At 53.1% G+C, this 22,149-nt stretch overlaps 2 protein-coding genes across 2 annotated transcripts in view; both read right to left on the bottom strand.

Moving 5' to 3' along the window:
- Positions 1-1,106, bottom strand: part of LOC104661473 (disco-interacting protein 2 homolog C) — a 313,197-nt gene extending 312,091 nt beyond the window's left edge. The window contains exon 1 of the mRNA XM_030939985.1: positions 578-1,106. The gene's annotated coding sequence lies outside the window, so the exon portion shown is untranslated. The remainder of the gene's footprint in view (positions 1-577) is intronic.
- Positions 1-22,149, bottom strand: part of LOC115900047 (disco-interacting protein 2 homolog C-like) — a 208,349-nt gene that overhangs the window by 143,535 nt on the left and 42,665 nt on the right. The window lies entirely within an intron of this gene.

The following is a 22,149-nucleotide window of genomic DNA, read 5'->3' as shown; positions in this document are numbered from 1 at the left end:
CCCCAACCCGAGGGCCACTGACGGACTCAGCAGGGGCGCAGGGCCGCCCGACGCAACGGGCCACGTATTTGCCGCTTACAAAACAACATAAGCACACACCCCCAGGTGTGCACACACGCTCTGTACACATCTGTCCCTGTCAACACCAGCACACACCCCAGGTGTGCACACACGCTCTGTACACGCTCACGTCTGTCCATGCCAACAACAGCACACACCCCGAGGTGTGCACACACGCTCTGTACACATCTGTCCCTGCCAATGCCAGCACACATCCCCAAGGTGTGCACACACATTCCATACGCGCTCACATCTGTCCCTGCCAACGCCAGCATACACCGCCACGGTGTGGACACACGCTCTGTACACACTCACATCCCTCCCTGCCAATATGAGCACACATTCCCAGGGGTGCACACAGGCTCTGCACATACTCATGTCTGTCCCTGCAGCCTGAGTCAAACAGTCACAGAGAGGCAGAGGAGGAGGAAGAAGGATGCGATGGGCACTAAGGCCCTGGGCCGGTTCCGCTCCCTACCTCGGGAGAGACCCCTCATGTGATCCTGCCATCACTCACCCTTCCGCCTCCATCCTCCATCCTCCCACAGGGATCAGGACGACGCCCACTGCACAGAGCTGTGATGAGCATGAACAGAAGATGGCAGGAGCTCACGCCAAGGTGCTGAGCACGGGGCCTACGGAGTGCTTCTTTCTGCTGTGGCTGACATCGTCAAACAAGAGGCTGACACGAGAATGTCACTCGCTGAGAAACTGAAACGTGTGACCTAGGAGCCTGTGAAGGTCTAAGAACAATCCAACAAACCAAACGGTTTTATTTGTTTTCAAACACCATAGCCTGTTTTTTCTTTTTTTTTTTCATGCTCTACCTTGGGTATCATTTAGTTTAATTTCAAAGTAAGTCCAAGAAATACACAAAATCACAGGGCTGAGCATGGAGCATTGTTTCACTTCATGTCCTCCAGCCTTTAGGACACATTAAGGAAAGACATGATTCCAGGATTCCCATTAGAAAGGCTGCCCTGAGGCACCTGCTGGGGCAGCCAAATTGCAGCTGTTGATGCTGCCCCCAAGCTGCTTGGATGAAGCAGAAGATTCCAGAGGTCTCTTCTCTTCTGCCCTCACCCAGGAGAGAAGGTGGGAGGAGAAAGGTGACAGAAGAGAGGAGGAAGGAGGGGGGGAGGGAGGGAGAGAGGAGGGGGAGGGAGGGGGGAGGGAGGGAGAGAGGAGGGGGAGGGAGGGAGGAGGGGCATGTTCCATCCACCAAGGCAGCTGCACTGCAGAGAGACTGGAGGGTGTGTTGCCTCTCAGGACAGCAAGTTCAAGCCGTTTATAATTGTTAGGGACCAGCTGAGGACAGGGCTGTAATTGGAGTTGACAACATTTTATTTTCATAGTTGATATTGGGGACCTAGACCTAAAGCACCGTGCCTCGCCCTTTCGCCAGATGGGCCTATGCTTCTCTATACTTGAGTCTATTTGACTAAATACCCAATACTGACTAGGAATTATGACGTGTAGGATACCCCTTACCACAGTAACGTCAAACTCACGTTCTCAATGCAATTTGCTCAGGGACTGGCTTCTAACTCTGGGTGGGAATGTTAAGCTCAGTCCAGTTCAATTCAATAAGCATTTATCAAGAAATTCCTAGACCAAGAGCTATGTTGGACACTGGGTATGGGGTGATGGGGATACGAAGATGTGGAATTAGAACTCGAGAAGCTCAAATGCTCTCATTTAATTCCCTAATGCAATTACCTAGCTTCAGCCTGATGGCTGTAATGTCTAAATTCACTTTTTCTTCATTCCAGTTCTACATAACAAAGCATCAATAATCACAGAGGAATGATTCTATGTTGGACTATTCAGTGGACAGAGAAGAGCATTCTGACCGGCGTGAGACACTGTCTCCGTTCCCAGGGAGCCTGTGAGGTGGATGCACAGAGTACATGCGTGAAGATTCAGGAGCAGGAGCGTCAGGTGACGGAAGGGGCATGGAGGCAGCACCAGACAGATGCCTGCCGAGGGGCCGCTGCAGCTGGGCTGGCCGGGAAGGTCACGGGAGTGGGCGCAGGCATCTCCCTCCAGCTGCACTTGGTTTTCATAAGGACGCCTGCAGGGAAGGGGATGACACCGAAATGCTGTGGCGCTGAGGGGAGGAGGGGAGGGACACAGGGCCGAGGGCTGGCCACCACCCCTTTCGTCCCTGCCCCTATGAAGGCTGCCAAAATCAGCCCCAATGGGGAGAAGTGAGGTGGGTGAAACAGGTGGACAGACTTGGCTTCCATGGAATTCACAGATTCCAGTCATTAAAATTCCCTTCTGAGTTTTCATCTGGAAAGCTTTGCAAATGTACTTAGGGAGAAGAGGCAGAAGATGAAGCCAACACAGTTGGGCTCAATCCGCCGCCCGTCTCCTTCTCTCTGCATCCAGAACCTGCCCTGAGCCCCTGAGTGCGAGGACCCGGAGCTGCCCAGCTCAAGGGTGCGGCCCCTGACCAGAGGAGGGAGCTGCACAGCGGGGCCCCCAGCACGTGGATGGCAGGATCTGTGCTATCTCAGTCCCAGGGCCCCAAGCAGAGAAGGCCTGGGGCTCCCAGCTGAAGCTTTGCTGTTTCCTCCATCACCAAAGTCGAGAAGCACTGAGTGGGACCAACGCCGGACCTGCCATCTCCTTGGTGGCTGCCGATGTGGCCCTCAGGCTGCAGGTGAGACCGTCTAGGGGAGCCCAGATAGCGGCGAGAATCACAGGCAGGAGTGCTCCAGGGGCCCCAAAACACAAGCGCAGCCTGAAAAACGCACCACCCGCTCAGATCCCCGTCCAGGCTTGTGTGCCACACTCGAGAGGCACACGGTACCAGAACATGGTGCTTTAAGTGGCGTTGTGGAGTGCAGGAACACAAAGTGGGGCCTCGAGTGGCTCAGAAGTCACTCCCACCAGCCCGCAGGGACCCGGGCAGCCCCTCTGGACGTGGCTGGAGCCTCTCCAGGGCAGATTCCAAAGTCCCACAGAGGAGGTGAGCGTCGATCTTGCACTGACATGAGAAAGGCCCCTGACAGATATCCTGAACATGCAGACACACAGCTGGCTGACTCATCTGAAGGGACCTGCTGAGCCACAAGCAAGGGACGGCTGGAGAGAACTCGACTAACACATGAACCCTCCCCAGGCGCCCACCTGGGGTGCCCAGGAGAAAACTACGGAAGCTATGAAGACGGAGGTGTGCACGGGGCTGGGAGAACCCAGGGAGGAGCCGCACTGGGGACCAGGAGGGACGGAGGGCTGGGCCCCACAAGCAAACAAGGGAGGCGCTCGGTGCCCTGAAGATCCCGCTGCACCCACAGCTGCAGGCGTGGCTGGCAGCACGAGCTTGGCTGCAGGGGCCCAGGAGCATGTGTGCCTGGCAGGAGCTGCCCTCCTGGAGCCGCACTACGGGTACCGTCATTTTAGAGGCAGGTACCTGATATCAACGATGACAATCAACCATGCCACCCTGAATTACAGCCGTGTCCTCAGCGGGCCACTATTTATGCTGACAATTACAAAGAGCTTGAACTCGCTGTCCCAAGAGGCAACAAGCCCTTCATTATCACGGCCGCAAGCCTCTGTGCGGCCCTCCTCCCCCGCTGCTTCCCATCGGAGCAACGTGAAGTCCCATGACAGTGACTCAGAGCCAGCCCAGTAGCTTCAGTGCAGGAAAAATCACAAACACTCAAACACATCCTAAACATGGGCAGTTGGTAGGAGCCGATTCCTAAATTAAACCTGTTCAGAAGCTTTCTGGGCTAGCACAGCTCTGATCACAGACTTGCGCTTTCTGCTCCCTGTGAAGGGCGGCCAGGAGGCCGGGCTCTGCCATTCTGCAGGCTCCGCTACGTGGAGTCCGCCCTGTGGCCTCGGTGGCCTGTGCCAGTGTGACCGTCGCCCGCAGTGAACACTCGGCACAGCGCAGCAGGCTTGGGAAAGAACAGAAAGTGATCTCTAAGCCCGCAGAAGACGCTAAGCCATGCACGGCCTCACACGCACTGCGTGTCAATCACGGCCGAAGCAGGAACGAGCTCTTAATAGTTCCAGTAAATGCAAAGGCTGCCCTGGAAAACTGCGTGAACCTTTCTGACTACTCACAGGTGAGGAGCCACTGCCTGAGCCACAAAGGTAAAGAATTAACCTGAAACTGCATATTATAAAACTTATTTTTAAATGACGGCGCTTAATTTAGAAGACTCCCAAAGAATACTGCATTAGAAAGTGACAGAGTGGGCCGGGCGTGGTGGCTCAAGCCTGTAATCCCAGCACTTTGGGAGGCCGAGACGGGCGGATCACGAGGTCAGGAGATCGAGACCATCCTGGCGAACACGGTGAAACCCCGTCTCTACTAAAAAAAAAAACAAAAATAACTAGCCGGGCGAGGTGGCGGGCGCCTGTAGTCCCAGCTACTCGGGAGGCTGAGGCAGGAGAATGGCGTGAACCCGGGAGGCGGAGCCTGCAGTGAGCTGAGATCCGGCCACTGCACTCCAGCCTGGGCGACAGAGCGAGACTCTGTCTCAAAAAAAAAAAAAAAAAAGAAAGAAAGTGACAGAGTGAAACCGTGAGGTCTCTGGAAATTTCACCAAATGTTGTGTCAAAACTGGGAAACAGAAGAACCGCACCTGATGAAACATTTCATTAATCACTCGAGTCCTCCCCACATATGAAGCTATGTAAAAAGTGTTCCCAGAAGGTAAAGTGAGCAGGAGGGCTGTGAACACACAAAGAAAGAGCCACTTCGTCCGCAGACCATGACAAAAGAAATGCTAACGAGTGCCGACGACACGCTGGAGTCCAGGGCTCCGGGCGCAGCTGGGACGGGGACACTCAGGGTCCTACTGTCCAGATGGGAAACCAGGGCGGAAACACCAGGGAGCCTGTCCCAGGGTGCAGAGCCAGTGAACGGTGGTTCATACTGGGCCAATCCCAGCTGCCAGGCTCTGGGGCTCCTGGGGACAGAATCCTGTTGACTTCACTCTGGGGTGCGAGAGGTGGCAGCATCCCCCAAAGGCACCTGGAGAAGTGGTGTTACCCTCCATCCCTCCATCCCTTGTCCCCGGTGTTACCCTCCGTCCCCTGTCCCCGGCGTTACCCTCCTTCCCCTGTCCCCGGCATTACCCTCCATCTCCCTGTCCCCGGCTCTACCCCCCGTTCCCCTGTCCCCGGCTTTACCCTCCGTCCCCTGTCCCCGGTGTTACCCTCCGTCCCGTCCCCGGCGTTACCCTCCACCTCCCTGTCCCCGGCTCTACCCCCTATCCCCCTGTCCCCGGCTTTACCCTCCCTCCCCTGTCCCCGGTGTTACCCTCCGTCCCCTGTCCCCGGCGTTACCCTCCGTCCCCTGTCCCCGGCGTTACCCTACGTCCTCTGTCCCCAGTGTTGCTCACCATCCTCCTCACCTCCAGGCCCCTCTCCCTATCCTCCCTCATTTTCCTGTTCACCCAGAGCACGTCACATGTCTCTTCCCTTTTGAAGAGGCTCAACTGCACCCAGAGGCATTCCAGCCTATTCAGGATGGGGCACACACCCTGGGGAAATGCCAGCACAGGGCCAGAAGGGCCTGAGACCCTCTCACTGTCGCTCAGGAAGAATGGAACAGCCCACAGTCCCGCTGATTGTCAAGAAGGATGAAAACTTCTGTGTCCAAAATGTTCTTTTCACTAGAACTGTTCGGACCATTCGTGAACAATCAGTTAAATACCAGCAAGGGCCATTTATTCTCTGGCTAGTTTTCCACCCACCAGCACCCACACTCCTAGGAATGATCCCTCACGCAGAATCAGCGCCTTGTGCCTTTAGGAAAACCTCTTTCTCTCCAGCTTTGTCCTCCTTCCACAAAAGGTGCCTCTGACTGCCCTCACTCGCCGTACCAGGATTTCACTCAGCTGCGGAGGAAAATCTGCATGGGGCTCAGAGGTGGGTGGTCCCTGCATGGGCAGCAGGTCTCTGACATCCTCCGAGGAGCCTGGCCCAGACCTGCCCCACACGCCAGGACTCTGCCTTCCGGCCCTCGGGCCCCTGAAGCTGCTTTCCCTCCAGGTGTCATGCCCTGGGCAAGAAGGCCGGACAAGGGCCCAGGGCTGCTGTGGGTCGGGAAAGCCTCCTGACACCTCCCTCTCCAGGACCCCCCTTCAGCATCGCAGCATCTGGACCTGTGTCACCAGCCGCTCCGCCGTGCAAGAGAATTGGATTTTCAACTGGGTGTGCTGCTTCCCTAAACAAAGTAGGGTGTTGTTACTGAGGAAAAAGGAAAAAATTGGCATCTTCTTGGCAACCCCGCGACATCCAGCCACTGGTTCTCACCACCACAGAGATGTCCACCCAGGGCAGACAGTGTCTTCAACCAAGCGCCACAGACCCAGAAGTGCAGTAATTAGTACACTTTCACCACAGTCACCCACTCCTTCACCTTTACACCCAAGAAAAACACGTTTGCCAGGCAAATTAGACGTCCAGGAGGTGTAAGGAAACCCCAAGCCTGCTTTAAGCCTCAGACTTTTGAGACCATTGAGGGCCGTGCACACAAGAGCAAGGCTGCACCCGAAAGCTCTGCTCCTGCCGGACGTCATGGACAGACCGCACGGCTCAGCCACATGGACCCTTCCAGGACTTCACGAGAGGGACCTCTGTGGTACACGCAATGACGTACACTTCGTTCAGCCTCGAACAGACCACGCCCTCGTTACAGGGTCGGTGGTCCACCTCCTGCCATCAGCCCCCCCACCTCACCGAGGGTGTGCATCTGCATCTGTAATAACTTTGCCGTTTTACCCGGGTACTAAAATGCAGCATCGGAATGTTTAAAGGTCTTTAAATATCAACCCTCCGGGTGCAGTTCTTGGCAGTTTAATGTGGTCACTCGATGCAGGCCTCACTCACAACTCTGAGGTAGCTCATACCTTTCCTACCTAACCAAGGAAGAAACGGAGGCATGGAAGGTGCAGCTCTTAAGGAGCAGATTAGGATTCAAACCAGTGATCTTCGTCACATGCTGAGCTACCTCTCAGGCTGAGATAACGTTGAAAATTAACCAGGTAGAACAGCATTCCATAAATCATCCAGAAATGGTCCTTGTGGATGGGCCTGTGGTTATTCCCTGAAGAACAAGACCATTCGCCCAAAAATCCACCTGTGTCACACTCAAATGTTTACATATCCAGTCATTTTTAAAATAACCCAATCAAGCATGTTCACAGCCATTTAGAGCCATATAGATTGTCTGCTTTGCTGACAATCAACCCAAGACCTCTGTCGGTAAAGGGCACAATACCAGGTCCAGAGAAGGTGGGACAGAGACACAAACAGGAACCACTCTGTCCCTGGGAGCCTCGCTCTGATGGGCCGGCGAATACATGGCGCAGACGGCGGGGCACAGGCAGATGGCAGGCCAGGAGAAGGGGCTGCACTGCCGGGAGGCAGTGCTTTGAGTTCTAATGGATGGAACACTGCTAACCAGCGAAGGTGGAGAGAGGGCACCCGTCTGAGAGGATGAAGAGGCAGCAAAGCACAGCTGGCCTCAGGGAACCAGAAGCCACAGGGACATCAGGCTGGGTGCTGCTGTCTGCTGGCCACCGGCTGGGGGACTGTACTGGGCCTGGAGGGACATCCCTGACACTCCCCACCGGATGCCAGGGGCACCCCCAGCCCCAGGTGAGAACCACGGATCCCATGGCGAATGAGGACAGCCTGTGGGAAGTGGGGCTGGGACAGCTCTGCACAGCTTAATAGGAAAGTTGGGTTCTATTTTGTGGGGTTTTGGTCACGCCAATGGCCGGTCAGGGCTGTCCGTCAGGAAGTGATTTGAGGACAGATTAGAGAAGGGGCTGCCAAGGCCAGCAGGGCATTCGCTGCCTGGGTCCAAGGAAAAGGAAATAAAGGCTGGCGATGTGACAGTGGGCGGGGAGCACAGAGAGAAGGAACAGGTGGAGACACAGGGCTGGCCCCACACAGGGCCATGAGCAGCTACCCGGGGGTCTTCCTATTAATTCTCCTCAGGGCCCCAAGAGGTGGCTGTGAGGATCCCTCTCCTGAGGACAGAACTGCTCCAGAGCCACACAGCGAGGATCCACAGAACCAAGATACGGGCCAGCTCCAAAGTGGCCGATCTTGACATCTCACCCGTGGTCCTGGGGCAGGGATCAGAGCCCCTGGACACACAGACCCTCCCAGGAACTGCAGGAAGGGGAAGCAGACGCCCCAGACCAGCGGCAGGACCCAGGGTTTCTGCCCTCCAGGGCACACTGGGACCAGCCACTGAACAGGTGGACACACGGTGCTTTAACCCGCACTGGGGGAAGGAGCCCTAGCTCTCAGGGTAGAGACTGCAGCTCGATTGGGCCGGCCTCCCTGCTGGGCACAGCCTGAGCCACACAGGATGCTGAGGTGCCCCAACGCTGGGGTGCTCAGAGCCACTCAGCTGAGATCGTGGTGCTTTCTGTAACCACCCTCGTTTCTTTATGGTATAGATCTGGACTCCATCCTTTGCAATGTGTGGGGTTCTAGGAAGAGGCCGGCCAGCCAGGGAAGTGTCCTGGGCTCTGTCCCAGTGACGACAAACTTGGCTCCCCACAAGGGCGGCCTGTTCCCCACAGTGACCCCCGGGGACCAGGCCTGCACCCACCTTGCTGAAGATAATTCACTTCTCATCCGTGAAAGAATAAAGTTGGACTAACTCATCTCCACACTCACTTCCAACTTGAACAACTTGTGTTAGGAAATCAAAGACAAGGACTCTGACCACGTCACAAACCAGGAAGCAAAACCCGAGACTAAGGAACGAGGCCACCTTCGCAGTTCCGAGCTTTACTAGGTGTTTTTCTTTTCTGGTCTGTTTTTCTCTTTTGGTTTAAATAATTAAAGATCCTCGTTGACAAGTAAAAAAAATTTCTCTATGAAACTAAAAGAAGTGGTTCTAATTAAACATTTAAACATTCTTCCATATACTTTTAAAACAGTTGTAATTATAGCTCTACTTACTGTTAAGTACTTTAACTAAATGAAAGGTTAATTATACAGATTGGCAATTATAAAAAATAAGGTAACATATTCATGGCATCATGAATAATTAATAAGAACTCTTTTATTTCATTCAGACCAGGGATTCTGTGCTAATAGGCTCTCAGCTGTCTTGAAATAATGCTGAAATTTTAAAATTACTTTTGTACTTAAACGTGTCCTCAAAGTGAAGCACAGAGGCTAACATCCATCGTGGTGCCCAGCAGAGTGACCCGCCCTACTATGGCCGACACCCTGATTCCCGAGGGCTGCATCCCGGGGCCGTGCTAGTGCAGAGAACGTTCAGGAAACCGACCAGGTGGCAGGAGGGGGTCTTGTCCTCAAGGAACCTCATGTGTCTTGCTAGAGGGACACACAGCGAGAGAATGAAACCGGCAGCCAAGGAATCCAGACAGCGATGCCCAGGCCTTGCCATGCTTACCCCCTGGCTGGCACCTCCCTGAGACCCGTCTGGCACAGGCAGCGGCAGGGTCCGGCCCTTGGAGCGCAGGGATGGCAGAGCAGGGCCATCAAAGCGGGTGGCATGCCGACAGCGGCTTTTCCGCAAGAACTCCTGGCTCTCAGGGAGCTGAGGGCTCCTCAATGGGAAGTTCTGGCTGAGCTCCAGGGGAAACCGGGTGGGAGGCCCGTCTCCTCTGCCCGCATCTCCTCTGCCCCAACCCTGGAAGAGGGTCAGATATCAATGCTAACTCTTGTGCTGACTCAATTAATTCAAACAATTCAAAAAACAAACTTGCTTTAAGTATTAATTTCCTAAAAAGAACTAACATGAATTCAAATAATTCACATAATTAAAATGATTGTAATTGTTAATTTAATTAAAACATCTCCGTTTTCACAGCATCATGTGCCTTGGTACTTTCTCCTTATTGCGTTTCCCATCTTCCAGGGAGGTTTCTTTCCACCCAGGGCAGCAGCGACTCTGGTTCCCAGGCTTCTGTCAGCCCCCGGGGGGCTTTCAGTTCTGCAGCGGTCTCCATCCTCATTAATCTGCATAAGAACATCCGTCCGCAGGGATGTCCTGTGGCCCCGTGGCCACATCTGACGTGCAGCTAAATGCTGGGTGTGTGGCCTGGCGACAGCAGATGACGAAACTGTGGGCAGGGTAGCACCTCTGGGCGCCAACACTCTTAACGTGTTTTTCACAAGACCATTCTTTAATGGGTGAACCCTGACAAGAAACACTAAAGATTGTTTTTAACTATTTTTATATCGAGACAAATCTTTATCAAACATTCACTCAACGCTAAATGTCACTTCTCCAGCCAACTCCTTTAAGAATACCTAAAACTTAAGACTGGAATGATGCTTTCAAACACATACTCTACTCATGCATCCCCGGGAGCAGAGAGCAGCTTAATGTTTTCACGATACACAGGCATGAAGTTTGGCGAAGGCATTTTAATATTTTTACCTGAATATTTTAATAAAATCAAAAGATCATTTTCACTCTAATACTCTACTTAGAATGTAATTTTCCATTAAATAAACAATGTTCAGTAATCCACATGCTGATAAACTTTTGAAAACTTTAGAAAGTATTAAGTGTAATCAAAGATTACTTTTAATTTTCTAGCTGGCAAGAGCCTGTGTCAGGGAACAGAGTTGAGATTGAAGAGATAAAAGCACGATTATTTTCTTAAAGAAAAGCGAAATGCATAAAAGAGACCACGTGATTCTATAAAGCAACACAGAATCCGTTTTCAGAAAAGGCAAACATGGACCACAAAACATCAGTGTTGCCCGTGATGAGAGAAACAGTTAAAAGGAAGAATTCACGGTGGCCCAGCATAGATCAGGTGTGGGAGGGCAGAGAGGTGATGAAATGATCCTTCTTCTAACTTCCCAGAAATGCACAAACGGCCACCACTGTAACTGAAGACCATGCAGGCACCAGTGTGAACTCAGACTCCATGGCCAGCACCGTAACTGGAGACCACGCAGGCACCGGTGTGAACTCAGACCCCACGGCCCCAACCGTTAACTGGAGACCACGCGGGCACCAGTGTGAACTCAGACCCCACGGCCCCAATCGTTAACTGGAGACCACGTGGGCACCAGTGTGAACTCAGACCCCACGGCCCCAACCGTTAACTGGAGACCACACAGGCACCGATGTGAACTCAGACCCCACGGCCCACACCGTGACTGGAGACCACACAGGCACCAGTGTGAACTCAGACCCCACAGCCCCAACCATAACTGGAGACCACACAGGCACCAGTGTGAACTCAGACCCCACGGCCCCAACCGTAACTGGAGACCACACGGGCACCGGTGTGAACTCAGACCCCACAGCTCCAACCATAACTGGAGACCACACGGGCACCGGTGTGAACTCAGACCCCACGGCCCGCACCGTAACTGGAGACCACACGGGCACCGCTGTGAACTCAGACCCCACAGCCCCAACCATAACTGGAGACCACGCGGGCACCGCTGTGAACTCAGACCCCACGGCCCCAACCGTTAACTGGAGACCACACAGGCACCGATGTGAACTCAGACCCCACGGCCCACACCGTGACTGGAGACCACGCAGGCACCAGTGTGAACTCAGACCCCACAGCCCCAACCGTAACTGGAGACCACACGGGCACCGGTGTGAACTCAGACCCCACAGCTCCAACCATAACTGGAGACCACACGGGCACCAGTGTGAACTCAGACCCCACGGCCCGCACCGTAACTGGAGACCACACGGGCACCGCTGTGAACTCAGACCCCACAGCCCCAACCGTAACTGGAGACCACACGGGCACCAGTGTGAACTCAGACCCCACAGCCCCAACCATAACTGGAGACCACGCGGGCACCGGTGTGAACTCAGACCTGATGGCACCTGCCTGGGCTGTTCCAGCCACCACCAGAACCTGTTCTGCAGCTGAACTGGAAGCTGATTCTGGAAGGAACTGAGGAGCCTGAGGACGAGATCCTTCTACCTCAACAGGGATCAATTTTTTAATGATTTCTTTCTTTTAGAAAACTGTTAATAAAACACTTTGTTCTAAAATGACCAGGATTTTAGCAGCCTCTACATTCCTTCATGTCAATCAAAGCTTAGGCACATGGGTTACTTCACTGTTTGCGACACCCTTTTCAAATAAAACCCGGGGCCGCCTGTATACCCAAGAGCCTGGGCACTGAACATTCAGAGAAAACGTCCAGGGCGAGAGCGTTGACGTCCCAGCGGTGCGGTCGAGTTGATGGGGGGAGTTCCAGCCACAGGTGGCCACGCCTCCCCTGCCTCCGGCCAGTGCCCACTGCTCACACACTCCTTCCTCAGCCCATCCCGAGCCACAGGGCCCTTGCGTAACCAAGGCCACTGCAGCACCTCCAGGAACAAACCGGTCACAGGTGGACTGCTCTCTACGCAGGGTATAAAGATTGGTTTTAAAACTGCTCAGCTCTGGAACTTATCCCAGTAACAGGCTAGATTAAGAAAACTGACAAAAACAGTACGAAGAAAAACTCACTCTACCCACTGAGGCAAGAGAAATGCACACGGCCTCTGAAATAACTGCAGAGGAGCTTTCCTGGGTTAGGTACGCGGTGGGGTGACCCTACCCCATAGTGGGGAGACGGCACATGGTGGGAACCGAGGAACATCTCTGAATAAATGCGGGAAAATGCACTCAACTCCCAAACAGAGAGAGAAACTGCTTTTTTCCTTAAAAGCTTCTCTCTTTTATTCTCAGAAAGACTCTCTTTGGTGTCTTGACTGCTGAAGGGACAAGCCTGTCGTCCCCCTCCAGCAGGCTGGCCGCCTTCCAGAAAGCAGCCCTGGACAGTCTCCAGATCCGACGGCCCTCAGGTCCACCTTGCCTACTGATGATCCTGCATTACAAAACCTGATCATCAGAAAGAGCCTCCCAGTCCGCAGCTCACAAGTGGCACTTTATTCAGGGAAACGCTAATAAAAACCTGGGGCTCTGCGTAAACGCTGTCCCCTAGATACCGAGGCTCCACACAGACGGCACACAGGGAGACAGGCCTCACCCGCTCCTGGCGCCCCAAGTCTCTCCTGACATTTTATTAGCTGAGTTTTGTGGCGGTTTGTTACTTTTAACCTGCCTGTCCAAGGCAGCTGCACTAAACTACTTGTCCAGGGCAGATCCACTCACAAAGACCATCAGCTCAGAGTTGGAAGCAGCACTGGAGAATGAGGCGGTTTCAGGGCACTACACTTCCCTGCCCTCCTTTCCAGGGATGCCAAGTAAGTTTCTGCCGTGGCTGATGATGTCAGTACTACACGAACATTAGTTGAACGGCAGGCCACCAATTAATACTTAATGAACAATGTCCTTAAGAGCGAAACCCCATCTCTACCAAAAATACAAAAAATTAGCTGGGTGTGGTGGTGAGTGCCTATAATCTCAGCTACTGGGGGGCTGAGGCAGGAGAATTGTTTGAACCCAGGAGGCAGAGATTGCAGTGAGCTGAGATTGCACCATTGCACTCCAGCCTGGGCAACAAGAGCGAGACTCCATCTCAAAAAAAAAGAAAGAAAGAAAGAAAGAAAGAAAGAAATGACTCTAATGATTCTAATGACACTGTCAACATCTTCAGTTCTTCCCAAGGGTAGCGTAAAGTTATCACACACAAAGTAAAGCCAATTAGACCAACATTCTGTCCTCACCGATCCATACCTAAATCCTTATTTCAAACTGGCCCCCAATTTTTCTGAATTTAAGAAGACTGAGAGGAATAACCACGAACAAGCAAGGTTTATGCAGACGTCCGTCTTCCCAACTCTCGCTCAGGAACTCACCCCAAACTCCTCCTGTGGAATCAGTCTGGGTAACAGTCCCTGGTGGTCACACAAGAACAGAGGGTTCCACGAACCCACAACAGACCCCACCCTCCAGCCCCAGGCAGAGGAGGGAGGCGGACGGTCACAAAAGCCGGAAAAGCATGGAACTGTGATTCTTCTGACTTAATGTAGGCGATTGGGCCAAAAAACAAGGCACATCCACCTGTGAATGGGGTGAGCTCCCAGCTGGCTGCGCAGAGGCTGTAGATATGAAGGAACTCACTTCCCTGCACACTGAAGTCCATCAGCATCTCCACATCAGCCGCACCGGGGCTCTGCTCGCCCCTCACAGACTAGGATGACAGTGGCCACATCTGGACAGAATGTCAAGGATGGATGGACAGACATCCTGGACAGACACTGTACAGAGACCGGGGCTGGGCAGGGGGAAGCAGCACAGCCTTGGGGCCAGCAGGGGCGAGGCCGGGAAGCCGGGTCTCTGGGCTGCTGGGGGCCCCACAGGGGCCTGGGTGAAGGCCTGCATCTCCTCATCCAACAGAAGCAGGAGCAGCCACCCAGTGTGGGCTGCAGCTGCGGTGACGTGGCCAGTGGGACACAGCAGGAGGCCGTGGCTAGTCCTGCTCCCAGCCCGGGAGGAGGGGCCCAGCTGCGGGCACTGCCCCAGAAGCCAGCATCCTGAGCCCCCAGGGAAGGCAGGAAATTGCCCCAGGGCACTGGGCGCTCAGGCTGGAGGTGGCGAGACCTCAAAGCCCTGCAGTCGGGGAGGCGAGGGCAAAGGTGGCCAAACCGCAGCTCAGTGAAGGGCTTTGTCAGGAAAGGCCCCCAGAGGCTGCCTCACCAGCCCGGAGTAAGTTACTTCCGGCCCAGAGGCTCAACAGGGCCCTCGGCGGTGACGCTTAACCTTGTCCTCCGACAGAGGACCATCGAGACAGAGTCACTCAAACCTCTGCCAAGCTCTGCACCCAAGTGAAGGTGTTACCACAGACGCTGAGGCAGGCAGTGCTCATCTCAACTCTGTACAAGTGGTTTCTTTAGCCAGTTCTCCAAATTCTTAATGACAAACCACACTAAACGTGTGTTTTCAGCAACACCTATGCTCACAGCTATGTATAAAATAACTATCACAAGGAAAACTAGGTGGTGAACCCAAGAGGAGGAAATCCAAACGACGAGTCGAGAGAACACCAACGGACGGTTGGCTCTTCCCGGCTGAACCCAAGAGCGCTTGTCCGGGCTCACTTCCGTTCTAATTTCCAGATTTATATTGACTTTCCCACAATTTCATTATGAAAATGTTCTAACATATTTAAAAAGTGGAAGAACAGTACAACGAGTGGTCAAGTTTTCTCCACGTGGAGCTCCAACAACTGCTAACATTTTGTTAGATTTGCTTTCTCACTCTCTCTGTAGATCAGACAGAGAGACAGATTTGTTTCTCCTCTGGAGCCACTTGAAGGTGAGAGGCTCCCGAGTCCTCAGGCACACACTCCCTAGGAACAAGGGCCCCTCTGCAGCCGCAGTACCATCATCGACAGACAAGAACGATTTCAGAGCATCGCTGTCCAGGTTATGTTCAGGTAGCACAATTGTCCCGAAAACGTCTTTTATATCCGGGCCACACACTGCGCCGAGTGACTCTCCTTCCCCGTCTTCGTCAGGGACAGCCTCGCACCCCTTGTATCTGTGATCTTCACTTTTCGAGAGTCCGGGGCCATTGTCCTGCAGAATATCCCCTACCCAAAGGCATCTGTTTCTCGGGCCATCATTAAATTCCCTACTATGCACCTCCATTCCCTGTAAACAGGAAGTTTCAGTCTCGAGCGCGACCACCTTCTGTCAAACGCTTCTCGGCAGCTTCCGGGTGAGGCTGCTGGTTCACGAGGGGCGCGAGCTCCTACTCCTGGTCACTGACGGCGTGGCCACGACCAGCACCGCACCGAATCAGAAACGTCTGGAGGGGCCGCGGGCAGCCGAGACACCTGGAGGTGTGAACGGCACAGGCGTGGGGCAAGAACAAGGTCAAATCATAATGGAACGTCTGATTCCAGACAGTCCCACCTGGGTAAGATGGTGACATCTCCCTAGCAAGTATCTGAAGCCAGAATTTCATTTCCCACAATTTCATTATGAAAATGTTCTAACATATTTAAAAAGTGGAAGAACAGTACAACGACAGAAAATTCACGACCTGCCTTCGTTCACCCAGGCTGCTCTCACAACACACCACAGGCTGAGCAGGGGCTGGTGAACGACACAAGTTCATTTCTCACAGCTCTTAGTCTCAGTCTCAGGCTGGGAAGTCCATAGTCAAGGCCTGACAGGTTTGCCTGGTGCGGGTTTCCTGGTTCATAGACGGCGCCTTCTCACTGGGTCCGCACACTGTGGAAGGAGCGAGGGAGCTCTCTGTAGTCCCTTTTTTGAGGGCACAAATCCCATTGATGAGACCCTCACGACCTCCTCACCGCCCAAAGCTCCCCCTCCTAGCACCATCTCCTCGCGGGTGAGGATTCATTTAATTTTTTTAAAGGCGTTTTTGCTTCTACAAAGTCTCAAGATAAAATCAAAAGGAAGAGGTCTGAGTCAATCCACACAGTTCTCCCAAAAGAGCAAGCGATCAACTGCCACCACTGTTTATCCAAGACCCGCTGGGTGCCCCGGTCTGCATGACTGATTCTAAATCACCATCCTCTCCTCTGCCACTCAGAGGTCAGAGTCAGTCCAGGGCTTAACACCAAGGCAGAGCTGACTGAGAGACACCAGCTAATCCAGTAAGACAAGCTAAGACTCCTGCCCAAGGCCTAATCCCTCCCCCAGGGAAACGTGGAAGGGCCAGACACCTGGCAGCCATTCTTTCCAGCTCTAAAGCCCCAGAGACACAGCCCCGCCAGGTGTGTGCCTCGGGCAATGCACGGTAATGCCAGCTGGGCACCGAGTCTGAGAACAAGTTCTCAAGTAAAAATGAAAACAAGACTGCTGAGAAAAGTTCATGCTTAATCACCTGTGTGCTAAACTCTAAATGCAATGTTATTTCAGAGCCAGGTGGAAGTAATTCCTTAAAAATATATATGAACAGTGACTAGCAACCAGGGTGATAAGTACTCAATATGTGTTTGATGAATAAATGAATTTTTAAAATTTATGAAAAGAACACGCTCTATTTAGGAGAATTCTATTTAATTGGATGTCCTAACTATACAGTGGCTCCTTCGTGCTGACAGCAGAGTTTGTTTCAGTTAACTCAAAAAATGGCAAGTCACTCTAACAGGAAACCAAAAGGCTTTGCAGAGAGTCAAATTACGGTGCCAATTCAACTGTGCGTGGCAATTTCACCTTAATATTTAAATTCTCGAAGCACCATACTCAGAAAACAAGACATAACATACATAAATGAATCGCCTGAAGCACCATCATCTAGAATTTGATAAAGTTTGTGAGTTTCAAGAAAAGGGCTGACGCGGCCAAGAAGTTCCTTTCCCTCTCCCCTTACCTCCCATTTTGGTGACCAGCTTAATGCAGAGAAATTCCTGTTTCAGGTTTGCAGACACTGGAGCAATCCTAGTATCTATTCCCCCAAGACACCAACAGGCTGAAGTCTGCAGGGTGCACATATTGAAAATCACAGGAGCACTGGGGTGGCGGAAAGAGGTGCCCGTGAAGACGTCATCCTTTCCAAGACCGGCTCTGATTCTGCCTCTGGGCCCTTTTGCAAAAAGCCATTTCTACAAATTCACAGGCACCAGGAGGAAACACACAAAAGACCCCACTGCCCTCCTGGCTTCCCAGAAGGCCTCAGAGGGACGAGACACAGAGCCTGCGTGCAATCCTGGACCCTCCTCCCTGCATTCAGTTTGACGCGTGTCACTTGTTTGACTGACGGAGGTCCCACAATGGGCACAAGGAGACCCCTCAGGTCAAGAGGGTGCTGCCCGGCTCATGGTCCACACATGGGGACCTGTCAGGTCAGGATGCCCGGCTCATGGTCCACACATGGGGATGCGTCAGGTCGGGAGGGTGCTGCCCGGCTCACGGTCCACACACGGGCACCCGTCAGGTCAGGAGGGTGCGGCCCAACTCTCAGTATCAGCCGCACATGCACATTCTCCACTGAAGCCACTGCATGAAGCCACTGCATGAAGCCACGCTGGAAGCACTTTCTGGCAAGCTCGTGTCCAAGGTCATTAAACGCATGGCAAGCTCGCCTTGGAGGCATTGTACTTTGCTTATGACAATGAAGCATTCTCATTGCACTGAATAGAGCACACTTTCTTGTTCAGTGCCTCTTTGAAATAGGCATTCTGTGCCCATTTTACAGATTACATCAAGGCTCTAATACATGTAGACCCTTGTCTCAGGTACACACAAAGCAGCGGCATCACTAGAACGTGTTTTGGACCACGGGAGGAAGCCAAATCGCAGCATTATCCATTGATGCTGCTTAAAGTGTATTTCCAAATGTGTCTCCCGAGCCCAGCCTGTGTTCACAGCTTCCGCTGACCACACGGCATCTGCTGGGCACTCTGTGCACTTTCTCCCACACCCGCCACGCCTGTGGGCCTGTGCCTGTCCCTCCAGGCGTCCGCACCTACCACGTGGCTAACGCACACCTCCCACAGGCGGCAAGTGCCTGAACATCCCCACAGCTGGAGGGGCTCCGGGTAGGTTCTACAGAACCCACAGACAGGCATGGCCGCCCCGCCCACGGCCACCAGAGGCTTTGCTTTGTCTCTAGAGGTGCCCTTCGATGGGGCGACACAGCAGATGGCCCAGTGTTAGATAATTAAGACTCAGGAAATCACGGCAGCCTTACCTTTAGAACTCACCTCTCTCCCCAGCACTACATTGCGAAGGGTGGCTCGCCAGAGCTGGGGAAGAGATGCCCAAGGCTCCCTCCCGCCCTGACAGCCTCGGACACTGCTCCCCTCTGTTGGTTTCTCACCGCACCTCAATAAACTGAGCTCACAGCAAGAGGCGGGCATGACCTGAGTAGAAACACACAGCAGACCACCCATGTGGACACGACGGAGGACAAGCGTGTGCGCGGGGACGAGGGTGCACGCCGGGAAGAGGGTGCACACCAGGAAGAGGTTGCACAGGCCCTGAAAACCTGGTGGCAGCAAGGCCGGTCAAGGCTGAACTCCAACAGAGGCAGCAGCAACAGTGTTGGGCAAGCCACAGAGAAAGCACCACCCAGAGGGGCTGCATGAACCAGCAGCGACCCCAACCCAACGTGTTCATCAGACTGGGCACACGCACATGCTGTGGACACATGTGAATATGTTCCAATTAACGTGATGCTACCTAATAATCAACAATGTTAACCCCACGACTTCATTACATGGCATCCGGCACATTGAGACTTTTTATTCTGTCTCTCTTCCTATACAAAGAAGTGGAAGGCCGGGCGCGGTGGCTCAAGCCTGTAATCCCAGCACTTTGGGAGGCCGAGACGGGCGGATCACGAGGTCAGGAGATCGAGACCATCCTGGCTAACACGGTGAAACCCCGTCTCTACTAAAAATACAAAAACTAGCCGGGCGAGGTGGCGGGCGCCTGTAGTCCCAGCTACTCGGGAGGCTGAGGCAGGAGAATGGCGTAAACCCGGGAGGCGGAGCTTGCAGTGAGCTGAGATCTGGCCACTGCACTCCAGTCTGGGTGACAGAGCGAGACTCCGCCTCAAAAAAAAAAAAAAAAAAAAAAAAAAAAGAAGTGGAAAATAGGTCCGAGATCATTCACAACAAATTATTGCTAGTTGCCAAAAAAAAAAAATCCTACCCTCACCTTGGAGGATCTCAAGGCAACAGCCCGTTCTTTGAGGTCATGGCTTGGGACGCTCTCCAGACCCCTAGGTGGGTCTGCAACTTCAGGGAATCCCCAAATGGGCAGTTTTGGGGCCAGTACGGATGCCAGCCATACATCCAGGCAGGTCTCGGCAGGTTGCTCCGTGACCTTGGCTGGGTCACCAACCTGTTCCTGCACTCAGACCCTGCCAGGAACGAGGGCACCGGCCCGCACGTCTCTGCTCCCAAGGCTACATCCCCTATGTTCCGCTGCACTACATTCCATGCCTTAGATCCCAGGCACCTTAAAGCTGACGTTTCCCCACCAGCCCTCATGAAGATGATACTCAGATAACATCCCTCCTCTCCCACCTGGTCAGTATCCAGGGAGAAAGGAAGCCAGGTCTCAGCTTGATTTTCTGCCAGTCCATCGAAAAAACAGCTGGCCAGCAGCACTGGTGCACAGCACTGCCAGGTTACCCGTGAGGAAAACAAAGGAAAACGAGATGTACTCAAGTCAGCTGCGGCAAGTGCTTCTCCATCCCTGCTCCAACAAGGAAAGACAGGAGGCCGGGAGTGTGGCTCACACCTCTTGTCCGTCCTTGTTGGGGCAGGGGTACAGAAGCATTTGGGGAGACTGAGGCAGGAGAAATGCTTGAATTCGAGACCAGTCTGGGCAACATAGCAAGACCCCATCTCTACAAAAAAAATACAAAAATTAGCCAGGTGTGGTATCATGCCTGTAGTCCCAGATACTCAGGGGGCTGAGGTGAGAGGATCACCTGAGCCCAGGAGGCGGAGGTTGCAGGGAGCCAAGATTACACCACTGCACACCAGTCTGGGCAACAGTGTGAGACCCTGTATCAAAAAATAATAACAATAATAATAAATAAGAAATACAGGAGCCCACTAATAATTCCAAATAGCGCTAGTTACTAATTTGAAATCTTTTCCAGATATGGTGAAGGAAGTCATTTTTCTTCCTACACCCATTCTAAGGAAACGTTTTTATTTTTCTGCTATACAATTTGGTAACCTTCGATTTCAGATCCTGGCCTCTTTAAGCAGGACTTGCTGGAGTGCCAGCAAAGCAGCGCTCTGAAACCTCAGCATCCTCAGACCCACCTGAAGGGCAGGTGAAGGATGCTGGGCCTCTGTCTCCAAAAGTCACACTGGGGTGGGGCAGGTCTGGGGTGGGGCAGGGTTTGCACTTCTAATGCATTCCAGTCTAAGGCCACACCACCCTAAACACGCCCATCTCATCTAATGCATACCAGAGGGAGAAGCCACGTGGGGCAGGTCACAGAGCAAGTGTCCAGGCACCAGGTCACCACGTGTCTATTTAAATGCAAACCAGTCAAGCAGCTTAAGTCAAACAGGTTCACCCTCCTAACACACTGGCCAACACAGCCAGTGATAAATATCACTGCTGTTAGACCTTCTGCTCACTGACGACCAGAGCAATGGCCTGAAACATCAAAGCTGAAGGGTGTGTGTCACGGTCAGGGCTCTGCACACCCCCATCCCAGGCCATCGCACACGGGTGCCTTCACCGGCACTGGGGTCACACAGACCAGCCCCACGCTCACACTTACTGGGACGCAAACAACCTTTCAGCCCTTCACGCGTCTGTACCCTATAGCCGTGTTCAAGGGAGGCTAATTTAAGAAAGAAATGTAATACGGACATCTGTGAACTCTTCCTCCATATCCACTGAGTGGCCCTCCAGAAAGAGAAATATTAAAGAGAAAAAGAAGATTTAAGAATCAAACACAGGGCCTGGTGCAGTGGCCCACGCCTGTAATCTCAGCACTTTGGGAGTCCAAGGCGGGCAGATCACCTGGGGCCAACAGTTTAAGACCAGCCAACCAACATTGCAAAATCCTGTCTCTACTAAAAATACAAAAATCAGCCAGGCATGGTGGCACATGCCTGTAATCCCAGCTACTTGGGGGGCTGAGGCAAGAGTATTGCTCGAACTGGGAGGCAGAGGTTGCAGTGACTGGAGGTTGCAGTGAGCCAAGATCGTGCCACTGCACTCCAACCGGAATGACAAAGCAAGACTCCGTCTCAAAAAAAAAAAAACAAAAACAGGCCAGGCATGGTGGCTCACACCTGTAATCCCAGCACTTTGGGAGGCCGAGGCAGGCAGATCACGAGGTCAAGAGATCGAGACCATCCTGGTTAACACAGTGAAACCCCGTCTCTACTAAAAACACAAAAAAAATTAGCCGGGCGTGGTGCGGGCACCTGTAGTCCCAGCTACTCGGGAGGCTGAGGCAGGAGAATGGCGTGAACCCAGGAGGCGGAGCTTTCAGTGAGCCTGGATGGCGCCACTGCACTCCAGCCTGGGCGACAGAGAGAGACTCCATCTCAAAAACAAAAACAAAACAAAACAAAACACAGAAGCTTGTGGAACAAGCCCTTGCCCCACTCCATGTCAGCTGTGCTGTACCACCCAGGAGCATGCCAAGCTCAGAGTCGTCCACCTGCCTTGCGTAAACAATGTCACTACTCGAATCACAGAGGCTGAGATTC

The sequence above is a fragment of the Rhinopithecus roxellana genome, chromosome 10, assembly GCF_007565055.1.
Source record: "Rhinopithecus roxellana isolate Shanxi Qingling chromosome 10, ASM756505v1, whole genome shotgun sequence".
NCBI classification, from domain to species: domain Eukaryota; kingdom Metazoa; phylum Chordata; class Mammalia; order Primates; family Cercopithecidae; genus Rhinopithecus; species Rhinopithecus roxellana.
Note: the sequence above shows the minus strand (reverse complement) of the source record. Positions and strands in the feature narration are given on the sequence as shown.